At 27.5% G+C, this 12,204-nt stretch overlaps 1 long non-coding RNA gene across 1 annotated transcript in view; it reads right to left on the reverse strand.

Moving 5' to 3' along the window:
• The window catches only part of LOC127288225 (uncharacterized), a 72,105-nt gene extending 59,935 nt beyond the window's left edge, over positions 1-12,170 (reverse strand). Inside the window, exons 1-3 of the long non-coding RNA XR_007844005.1 lie at positions 11,975-12,170; positions 11,603-11,797; positions 10,970-11,071 (exon numbers count right to left, since the gene is read on the reverse strand). This is a non-coding gene — a long non-coding RNA (uncharacterized LOC127288225). The remainder of the gene's footprint in view (positions 1-10,969; positions 11,072-11,602; positions 11,798-11,974) is intronic.
• Positions 12,171-12,204: the final 34 nt, after the last annotated feature.

The raw sequence follows: 12,204 nt of genomic DNA on the forward strand, positions 1-12,204 counted from the left end.
AAAAAAAACAAAAACGATCGCGAGAGTGTCTACTTATTTTATTTATAAGAATAAAAATATTTTAAAATAAATAAATTTTAATAAACAGAAAAGTACTTGTCTAAAGAGATTTATAGAGCACTTTTTGAATGGACCAACGCAGCATCCGAGCTAGAATGAACCAAAGTGGACAAAAAATTTCGAAATTTTCGAGATAAACTCTCGGGAATACCACAGGAGGTATCTCAAGATATTGCACCATCTTGGGACAGTCCATTTTTGGTCTATTTGGTCGATTTTTGAATGGACCAACAGCATCCGACCTAGAATGAACCAGTGTACAAAAAATTTCGAAATTTTAAATTTTCGAGATAAAATCTCGGGAATATCACAAAAGGTATCTGAATATATTGCACCATTTTAGGAAAATCTATTTTTGATCCATTTGATCTATTTTTAAATGGACCAACAGCATCCGAGCTAGAATGAACCAAAGTGGACAAAAAATTTCGAAATTTTCGAGATAAACTCTCGGGAATACCACAGGAGGTATCTCAAGATATTGCACCATCTTGGGACAGTCCATTTTTGGTCCATTTGATCTATTTTTGAATGGACCAACAGCATCCAAGCTACAATGGACCAAAGTGGACAAAAAATTTCGAAATTTTAAATTTTCGAGATAAAATCTCGGGAATACCACAGGAGGTATCTCAAGATATTGCACCATCTTGGGACAGTCCATTTTTGGTCTATTTGGTCGATTTTTGAATGGACCAACAGCATCCGAGCTACAATGGACCAAAGTGGACAAAAAATTTCGAAATTTTAAATTTTCGAGATAAAATCTCGGGAATATCACAAAAGGTATCTGAATATATTGCACCATTTTAGGAAAATCTATTTTTGACCAATTTGATCTATTTTTGAATGGACCAACAGCATCCGAGCTAGAATGAACCAAAGTGGACAAAAAATTTCGAAATTTTCGAGATAAACTCTCGGGAATACCACAGGAGGTATCTCAAGATATTGCACCATCTTGGGACAGTCCATTTTTGGTCCATTTGATCTATTTTTGAATGGACCAACAGCATCCAAGCTACAATGGACCAAAGTGGACAAAAATTTTCGAAATTTTAAATTTTCGAGATAAAATCTCGGGAATACCACAGGAGGTATCTCAAGATATTGCACCATCTTGGGACAGTCCATTTTTGGTCTATTTGGTCGATTTTTGAATGGACCAACAGCATCCGACCTAGAATAAACCAGTGTACAAAAAATTTCGAAATTTTAAATTTTCGAGATAAAATCTCGGGAATATCACAAAAGGTATCTGAATATATTGCACCATTTTAGGAAAATCTATTTTTGATCCATTTGATCTATTTTTGAATGGACCAACAGCATCCGAGCTACAATGGACCAAAGTGGACAAAAAATTTCGAAATTTTAAATTTTCGAGATAAACTCTCGGGGATATCACAAAAGATATCTGAATATATTGCATCATATTAGGAAAATCTGTTTTTGGTCCATTTGATCTATTTTTGAATGGACCAACAGCATCCGAGTTACAATGGACCAAAGTGGACAAAAAATTTCGAAATTTTCGAGATAAAATATCGGGAATACCACAGGAGGTATCTCAAGATATTGCACCATCTTGGGACAGTCCATTTTTGGTCTATTTGGTCGATTTTTGAATGGACGAACAGCATCCTACCTAGAATGAACCAAAGTGGACAAAAAATTTCGAAATTTTAAATTTAAATTCGCTATTATTATTTGAGTCAATTAAATAATATTTGTTTCAAATAAAAAATCATTTTAATTTATTTAATTCAAATAAAAATTATTTACTTCAAATAAATATTTATTTGACAATATAGTCAAGTAACCAATTATTTGAATCATATAAATTTTTGTTTTCATTGTAAAATAAATTCCATTACGTCGAAAAAAAAAATTAAAATAACAAATATGAAAAAAATATTCAAATAAAATTTGTAATACCAATTTACGATAATTTAGTTACTATATATATATATATAAAGAACAATAAAACCACCATTGTTTGTTACAATAACTGTAAATTCTGTTTGCATAAAGTTAGTCGTAAAGTTTCCGAATAAAAAATTTTATTGCACATCTATATGAACAGTGGAAAATTTTTCAAAGTTTGTTGGAATAGAGAAAAGAAGAAAACTAGAAACACACACACACACATACAAAGAAAGGAGGACTCTCGTTGGGCGCGCGCTTGAAACAGAAAATTTATGCGCTACTATCCTTTCGCGACGTGGGTCTTGCTTTGGAAATTCAAGTTTACAACCCAACGTAATTCTTTCGAGTCTCCTAACGACTTGTCGACACGTTCTCCCACCTGGATCGTAGAGCGAGAGGACTTTGAAAACGAGCTGAAACTTTTTTCGGAGGGCGGAGAATGAAAAGAGAGATAGTGAGAGAGAGAGAGTGAACCAAAGTCGTGATCAGCATGGCTGCATCAGCGAATTCGAGAAAAAGGTTTTAGCCCCCATAGAATATGCAACGTTTGCCGGTGTGCGCTTCTTTTTCAGAATAATCTTACTATTATACCAAAATCTCCCTTGTGGTCTATTTACAAAAGTGATAATGACCAACAGATGAATAGAATTTCACGTTTATTTTAATTGCACAATTATTTTCCTCTATCGAATTCTAATTTCCAATATATTTTCCTAAATTAACTAAATCTTTTACACTGAAAAACAACAAATTTATTTGATTCAATTACTCGATTACTTGACTATATTATCAAATAAATATTTACTTGAACCAAATAATTATTACACCCAGAGAAATGTTTTATTTGAACCAAATATATATTTGAGTTAAATAAACGTATATATTTGTCTCACAGCCTACTAGCCCTATTTGGTGTCAATAAAATTTTTTTATTTAAATTAAATAAAAATTTAATTAAATCAAATAAAAATTTATTTGAATCAAATAAATATTTATTAGGCTGTGAGACAAATTTCTCTGTGTGTATATTTTTATTTATTTTGATAATTTTCTTTTAAAATGTTTTTAAAACCTTTTTTTTTGAATTCTTGTTCTATTTTTTTTAATTTCAAAAAAAAGGAAACCTTAATCAAATTTTGAATTCAATAAAAGAGTCGCTCGAGTTGTTAAATCTTTCAATTTGATTTTCTTTTTGCCCTTTTCGTAAACAGAAAGTCGTAACTTGCCTTTCTGTGAAGAAGCATGCAACTCGAATAAATCACAATGACATGTAATAGCCTATTCTCTATCTATATATATATAGGTTTTCTTTCCGCAAGTTCTTAACCAATCACAGACCGGTCTGTCGATTCTCGCGGTGGAGAATAGGTCGAAAGGTTGAAAGTTTTAGAGCTTTATAGAAGCTTTATATATATATATATGGGGATCGTGCAATGTTGTGCGAACGTGATTTAAGCTCTTCAAAATGCTGCTTAGAACCTGAGACCGTTTCAATTAACCTGCCACCGTTGTACGTGATATTAGTTGGATGTTGACAGTGGCACCGATAAGATCTCAGCTGCTTGTAACTCATCTCGCTTTATTATTCATAACACTTTAAACTCCATCTTACTATAGTTGAGAGAAGGAAATCGCGCCTTTGCATCGAACAGGCTACACACTTGAAAAGTTGAGGCGTTACAAAAAAAAAAAAAAAAAAAATTGGGGCGAAAACCGGATCTGATATCACACCTTTCGTCCTCCATTGAAAATTTATACTGTCTAGAATTTTTTTTTTTTCATCATCGATTTTTTATAATTATAATTAATTTGAAAATATAGTTTTATTTTTAATAATATCAATTTTTTTCAATGAAAAAAAAGCCAAAAGCGTTTTTCTGTTTTTTTTAAAAAAAACGTCACGTATCTCTCGTGGCTTTTTTTAACACTTCATTCTTGAAAATACGTGGAGTGAGATTAATCTGCACCAAAGGTTGTAAAATCGCACTTGCAACGTCACCCCGTAAAACGATGCTTGGGATATAAAGTTTGTTCGCACGTGAGTGATGAACCTTAAGTTCCGACTGAACGACGTCAAATATACCCTATATAGTTCCATTTTTGGCCATATTTTTCTTAGTTTTAGTGTCATTCTGTTTTTTTGACTTTACGTGATAAACGACGATTTAGTACAGTTTTCAAATATAATAAAAATCAAATTTAATTTATATCCATAATGAATCTAAAAAAATTATATTTGAAATAATTCAGTTAATTGACTATTATCAAATAAATATTTACTTGGACCGAATAATAAGTATTAATTATTTGTTAAATTCAGAAATTATTGATACTAATACTAATTCTAAAAATTATTTGGTTCAAAAAAATATTTATTTGATAAATAATCAAGAGTATTCGAATAAAATAATTTTTTTTATATAATACTATTACTACGTAATTTTAACTATTATTTAATTAAAATTTGAACAAATCACATATTTAAAATTATTTTCAAAAAAAAAGAAAATGGAGAGAGAAACCAAGTATATTCAAAGAAAAGAGAAATTCACGAGGGAAGCATTTTTTTTTGGGATAACTTGAGACTTAATCTCATAATGTAAAGGCCAGACGAAATAAATATAAAGCACGAACAAAAATGAGTATATAGCAAAGTGAGTGACAAACAAGCATTTCGAATTATTATTGTTATTTTCAGCTCTAAAGATGAAACTAAAAGAAAAGTGCAGAATCCTGTCAAGTTTACGACTTTACTATCAAAAGTACTGTTTGTTGTCCGATCCTAGATTTCATTAGATTTCCAACAAGAAATCACTTTTTAGAATTTTTTATGACATCATAAAATACGAAAATTAGCTAAAAGAAAACTTTTATGGAATAATAAAGTTACAAAAGTATTTCTAAATGTAACTTTTATACCATGTTATATAAATAACAATTGACATTTACTGTTCAAATGTTTCTCAGTCAGATATATATTTTATGAAATACAAAGTTCACGTTTCATTATAATCACAAATTAATAATAAATTTCAAATTTTCTATTATTTCTGTTACAAAATATTTATTATATGATAATTATTTTAATGAGACCAGACATTCTAATGGATTGTCATTCAAAAATACAAAAACCAATTATTTTAATTATATTATATAACGGATAGATTTTTTTATTTAATAATATTATTTCTAAAATTGGAAGATCAGAATATTTTATATAAATATTTTATAATTTATGTCGCGAGTCAAAATTTAATTTCCAAATTATAAGATAATTTCTAATAATAAACAAATATATAATTTAAATATTTTCTATTCTGTATATATAAAAAAAAAATATTGATAAAAAATTTTGTCTGGCTTCATTATTATTTTATTCATTAACTGTTTATAAATAGAAATAGAATTTTTAAGACACCGAATTTTCATTTGTCCGAAATTACATAACAATCGACAGAAAGATTTTGGTGCAATTTTTAAAATTGGACAATTCAAAATTCTTAAAAAACAAATCGTGATTGTTCAATTTGGCGTCATAAAAATTCTATTAATTAAAAATTCATACAAATAAAAGTTCGGACAAATTAAAATTCGGTGAATTGAAATTTCTGTCATTTAAAAATTCGAATAACATAAAATTCCATTGAATGAGAATTCTGTTTAAATTAAAATTTGGTAACTAAAAATATTTTATATAAAAATTCGTATACAAAAGAAAATCTCAAATTTGTATTGGAAAATTAAAAATTCGTCAAAATAATCTAATTAATTCTAATATAAAATACTATAAAATAAAAATTCTAATTAATGTTTTGTATGAGAAATTCATGCACCTCAATTATATTACACAAAAAATAAAATTTATTTGATTCAAATAATCGGTTACTTATCTATTATTAAATAAACATTTATTTCGAATAAAAATTATTTGACTCTAGTAAAAATTTATTTGATAGACAAGTATTCGATTATTTGAATAAAAATAAATTTTTTTTCAGTTAATATATAATTATTTATTTAATTAATAATATAATTAGGGGTAATAATTATATAGTACAATATACTATATATAAATATATTATAATTATAATAGGTATGTAATGCAATTAATTTTATATAATAATAATAATTATTATTGATTATAATCAATATTACTTATATATTAATTAAGATTATATATGAAGCTTAATTGAAAACTACTGTCGAAGCTTCTAATTATCAATTAAGAAACTTTTTTATAGTTAGTACATATTTAAAAAGAATCTATAACTATATATATATATATATATATAAAAGAAAAGCATTCCTCTAGCGACTCATTATACGAACTTTTCTTTCTAAGTGGTTAATGACCAATTCAGTTCCCCTTAAAATTTACAAAGTATTTTTTAATACTTAATAATAGAAAATCTTTTTCTGGGGAGGAAAAAAAAAAGAAGAACCTCGTTTCTGAATATAGTGTCCATTGTCGGTAGATTTATTTTATGCTCAACTGGAAAATTCTATTTCTTTTAAGAGAGAAAGATACTTTGCCGGTTTTTAGAGAGAGGTGAAAAAAAAGAAGAAGAAGAAGTATTAGGATGATGTTCCCCGAGATAAAATCTGGTTCTTTTCTTAATAAATGAACTATCGTCAACGAGTTCTCGACGTGACGCTGCTGCCGACAGAAAAGAGTGCTCGTTTCATTTTCCCTGAAGAAAACTTTCATCGTGCGACTGTGCTTGATTAAAAGTAAACGGGAATGTAATCTCGAATTCGTTACATTGGAGACCCCAGTATTGTTCAATGAGATGGAGTTGTCGAGAGAAAGAGAGAGAGAGAGAACCCTCGAAACGAAAGCTTATAAACTATTCTTCATTTCTCAAATCGTTTCTCTCTACCTATACAACCCTTTTGACTTTTCACCTATAATGTTTTCCAACCTTTCGTCATTTGTTTCAGTGGACCACATTTCACGATTTTCATTTTATATATACATATATATATGTATACTGCCTGACAAAAAGTTAGATTGCTCTAACCAACATAAATTCATTAAAATAAACTTTCCTAGGTATAGAAAACTTTCTCCTTGTTCATGAGCTTTTTCTCGCGGACAGAAACTAAATTAATACCTGCTTCAGAAAAAAGATATATGTATATACATATATATATTCTTTGTGAAAAATAAAATTTTTCTCTAAATAATCAAATAGAACTTCTACTGAATACATAATTTAAAATAGTTTTTTAAAAAAAAATTTTTTTTCAGATCATTTGACTATCTGCTGATTCAACATTTTCAAAAGAGGCATAAAAGGAACAAAATTCTTCGATCACTTTGAAGTTTGAAATAATCTTTCGATATGTATTCCAGTATGCAATCTTTAAGAAAATCTAATTTTTATTCAAAAAAAAAAAATTGATTTCAAAATTTTTTTTTTAAATTTAAATGCAATGATATTTTTTTTGTATATATACAATGGGAGGGAAAATGCAAAAAATTGATTTGTTTAAAGCGCAAATTACATATTAGCATATCAAACGCGAGTGGTTATAGATTATTTTCTTTCTTTCTTTTTTTTTTTTTTTTTGTTATACGAATTCAACGGTTTATTTCCCATATAGTGCGAGGACCACGCAAATTCAAATGCGACAGCTGCTATTTCACTTCCAGCGCATTAACCGTGCACTGTTGAGAGACGGTGGCTGACGGCACAAGCTCTTACGCCCAACATTTTGCATGATTTCACGTGTCAGCGGCCTCGCCGCATAATAATCGCAAGTCCGCGCAAATTTTAATTACATATTCTGTTGGGAATGCAAAAATAACAAATAAAAAAAATTTTTTTTTTTTTTTTTTTGACAAAATAAAAAACTTTAGCCTCCAGGGAGGGGAGGTGATGTGATTCATGTATTGCGACCAATGCACTGATCCGGCATAAAATATTCACCCCATTGCCGCAAAGATTTATTGCTTTTTGAAAATAAGCTCTAATATATATTAAAAAAAAAAAAAAAAAAAAAAATTCACATGTATTGCATTAATTAATTGCCATTAAAAAAAAACTTTAAAAATTATATAAAAAATATTATTTATTATTAATATTATCAATTTAAAAGAGCGGAATATTTGTTTTAACGAAAGCAAAAAGTTTATAAAAACTCTGAGTATAGAATGAAATAAATTATTATTTATTTATTATTATCAATTAATTATTATTAATATTATTCTTATTATTAATAATAATATTTTAATAATTAATAATAATAATAACAACGACTTTTACTACTTTATAACGAGAATATTAATAATAATTGTACTGTCTGACTAAAATTGATTTTTTCTACTAAGATAAAAAATGAAAAAAAAAATTTTTTTCTGTTAATAAAGTACATTTTAGTTATAAAGTAAAAAAAATTCAAAATTCGCTTCTCAAATTACAAGAATTTAATATTTTGTCTAACTAAAACTGAACTTTACTACTGAAATAGAATTAAAGTAAAATTTGTTTTTTCATACTCCCTAAATCTGAAATAGTTATAAATAACTAATTTTTTATGGTAAAAATTTGGTAAAATTTTATTCATTTTAAGTGGAAAAATAATTGAAAAAATAGTAAAAATTGAACAATTCAATTTACCAGAAATTTTAGATTGACATGATCCGAAAATGAATTTAACTAATTATTTATTTTTAACTAATTAAAATTTAAAGAGCACTACATAAATATATATAAATATATTTGTATAGATTATAAATTATTATATATATTTATTGTATATATAAGGCATTTTTTTGAGGCAATGCGGATATATACGCCTAACAATGCAGGTCTTTAGTCGAATCTCTAGGCGTCCATTCTGCACATTTGTCGTGAATTACGGAGTTTCCCACGTACCCATTCTGCAGTTCAAAATGCATTTATCACTAAATTCAACACCTATATATATATATAGCATGAAAACCCTTTAGCATTAAGGTTTAACAAATTACTATACGCGATCTATGTCACATTCGCCATAAGGTATAAAGAAACAATATTTTAATATTTTGTTTTAGATATTGAAGAAAAAATTTTATTTGATTCAAATAATCCGTTACTTGACTAATATTAAATAAATATTTAATTATTATTTAAGTTGATTTGTTTCAAATACAGAAATTATTATTGATTCAAATAAATTTTTTTTAATTCAAATCAAAATTATTTGGTTCAATTAAATATTTATTTAATAACCGGATTATTTGAATCAAATAAAAAATTTTTTAAGAATTGGATTAATAATTATTAAACGCGTTATAGAGAAAATCTTTGATATTTTTCATTTGAATAAAAAAAAAAAAATAATTACGATTTAAATAATAGTAAAATTTTGCAAATTTCCGATATTTTACTATTTTTACAATATCTTTTTACATATAGACACAAAAATGGAAAATATCTCCAATCAAATATTATATCTATATTGAGAACAAAAAAAAGACTTATCTAATATACCCAACTCGCACTTTATATGTCTTTTTGATATTTGCCGCGTTTAAATCGGTTTTCAATAAAAACCACTATATCGAAAACCGGAATAGATTTTAGATATTCCTTTGTCAAAGTGATTTTAAGCAGAAGCGCGCGGCTTTTTTTATCTTATTTTGGAGGACGTCCAAATTCAACGCGATTTTGCATTTTATCATGCTTTTAGCTCTTTTCGGGTTTGCACGGTCCGTCGACGCGGAACAGGAGGAATATATAAAGGATGGTAAAGGACGACCATATATGTATATATATATAGAGAGAGAGAATATAGAAATGTTGTAAATTGAGATATGAAGGTTTTTGGGTATGAAAAGCGCCACACGAGATGGAAAACAGTAGGGAAAAGAAAAATTCCCCCAGTATAGTAAACGATGAAGGAAAAGGAGAAATGGTGTATAATGATATAGGTTTGGTATGTAGTTATGCAGATAATACATGCGAAGGATTCGCGCTTATTATACCCGGGAAACTGCACGCTCGTTTACAACTGCCGCAATGGCGCACAGAGTGGCAACGACCTATAGCCCTTTTAGATAACATCTACACTTATATGAGGCATAGCTTATCTCCGCCTTGCTGTAGATCTTTCGGTGGCACAGAAGCCGCATTATATCCACCGGCCGGGTAGAATCTCCTTCATAATCCATTACAGCTTCTAAAACATCCGATGCATCCCCCCCAGTTTCCTACTCTCTAGCTTTACTATCCAAAAGCTTCTCAAAGTTATCAAAATCCTCAGAACTGTCAAGAACCATATACGAGATCAACACCATTTGTCAAATGATAAATTTAATGTATGAATTTCCTTTCTTAAATTTTAATATTTAATTGCAGAATTTCACCAATGCTATACATATATTTAAATTCGTAATAAGTTTTAGATTTGAATTTAGATGTAAGTAAATACTGTGTTTGCCATTCAATCACAGCCCCCTATTTTTCTTTTTTCTATACTTGAGTCGATAAGAAGAAGCAAGTGATAAATGCTCGAAAACTGACATCAGAAAAATTTACTTTTGCCAGTTCTAAAAGCTCCTTATCACTATATATATATATATAGCTTTGAGCCACTCTAACTGAGAAATGGCCCGAGATAGAAAGAAAAACCAGACGGATTTTTATAAGATTTTTTTTTTCTTTTTGTTGCTTTATCTCTCTTCATTTTGTCATTCAAAGCTATCACAAATCCTTGACAAGAAAAGAAAAATACTTAAGAATGCCTTAATCAATAGAATTAGAAAAAATCTCAATTGATCTACAAAACAAATAAAAATCTAGAATATAAATTCTGATTTTGAAAACCAGAAAAAAAATTTCTTAAATTCATTCAAACAAGTGTTGGATAATTTAAAACCAAAAAAATGTCTCAGTGGTTTAATTATAATTAGTTTTGTAAAAAAAACATCAACTTAGGATAAAAGCAATTTACGATTTAAACAAATAAAAGAGAATAAAAAATGACTCACCAATCACAGATTCCAATGTTTTAGAGCGAGTACACTACTGCCACTTTTGTCTGATCATTTTTTTTCGCATCATTAATTTTCTAGTCCTTCCAATGGAATTGCCTGAAAAAAAATTTAATGTAAATTTTAATTATAATACCCTAACATTTATTATTTAAAATATTAAATCAGTTTTAATTTATTAAAATTATTTCAAATTTATTATATATTTTAAGTTTATTAAATTATTTTCTTTAATAATTTAAGAAACAGATTCATTATTTTATATCTAAACTTAGAACAAAATAATTAAAATAGATGAAGAATTTAAAAATTAATTAATTATTTATTTCAATTATATTTTATAGATATTACCAAATATTTTGTATAATGTAAACCCTAAAATCTATAATTAACTTATATTTTATAGATATTGCCAAATATTTCGTATAATTTCAACCCTAAAAACTAACCTGAAATTGTCAAGATATTGATGTAATTAAAACTATAATTGCATACGCCACCAAATGAGTAATAAAAAAAATTTCTGACATTAATAGAAAAAAAAATTGATTTCAAAACAATTATAACCTATATCTTTGAATCGATCTTGCAATCAATGGAAAATTCGAAAAATTTTACATATTTACTCACCGATACTGATATATATCATCCATCTCCAAAAGTCAACCAGATTTATTGATTAAAAACCTAATTATGACTTCCATTCATGCTTCTAATAAATCACCACTTTTATTTACAGAAGATGCTCGAGAATCTTAGTGCTTTTCTCTGTTTTTCATCTTTTTCCCAATTTTCCACAAAGCTCTATTGCACTTTGACATATACCTATATATAATACGTATATTAACGAATTTTACCAAATAATTACACTACCATTCAGTATAATATTATTTCTGCTCACAATTTAAGAAACAATTAGATCAAAAATTTAAAAAAAAGAACACAGGAAACACGAAAGAAAATGAAATAAAGAAAAAAATTAGAACACGAGAGAATACTAACCTCAAATATCATGGCATGATAATATGGTCAATATTACAATCTTGAATCGTTCCCAAAGTGAATTATTGCAATGAATATGTACACTGAATATTAATTATCAATTTAAGCATACATTTTTATATAAAAAAAACGACTCTATTAATCTTAAAACACAAGAAAAAATTCGCACAAGCAGAGCTTGCATCCCGCTCAAACGGTCAGGAAATTCTCGAATGCAAAAATTTTGAACG

The sequence above is a fragment of the Leptopilina boulardi genome, unplaced genomic scaffold (assembly GCF_019393585.1).
Source record: "Leptopilina boulardi isolate dan_hultmark-lab unplaced genomic scaffold, ZJU_Lbou_2.1 LbouV2_38, whole genome shotgun sequence".
In the NCBI taxonomy this organism is placed as follows: Eukaryota; Metazoa; Arthropoda; class Insecta; order Hymenoptera; family Figitidae; genus Leptopilina; species Leptopilina boulardi.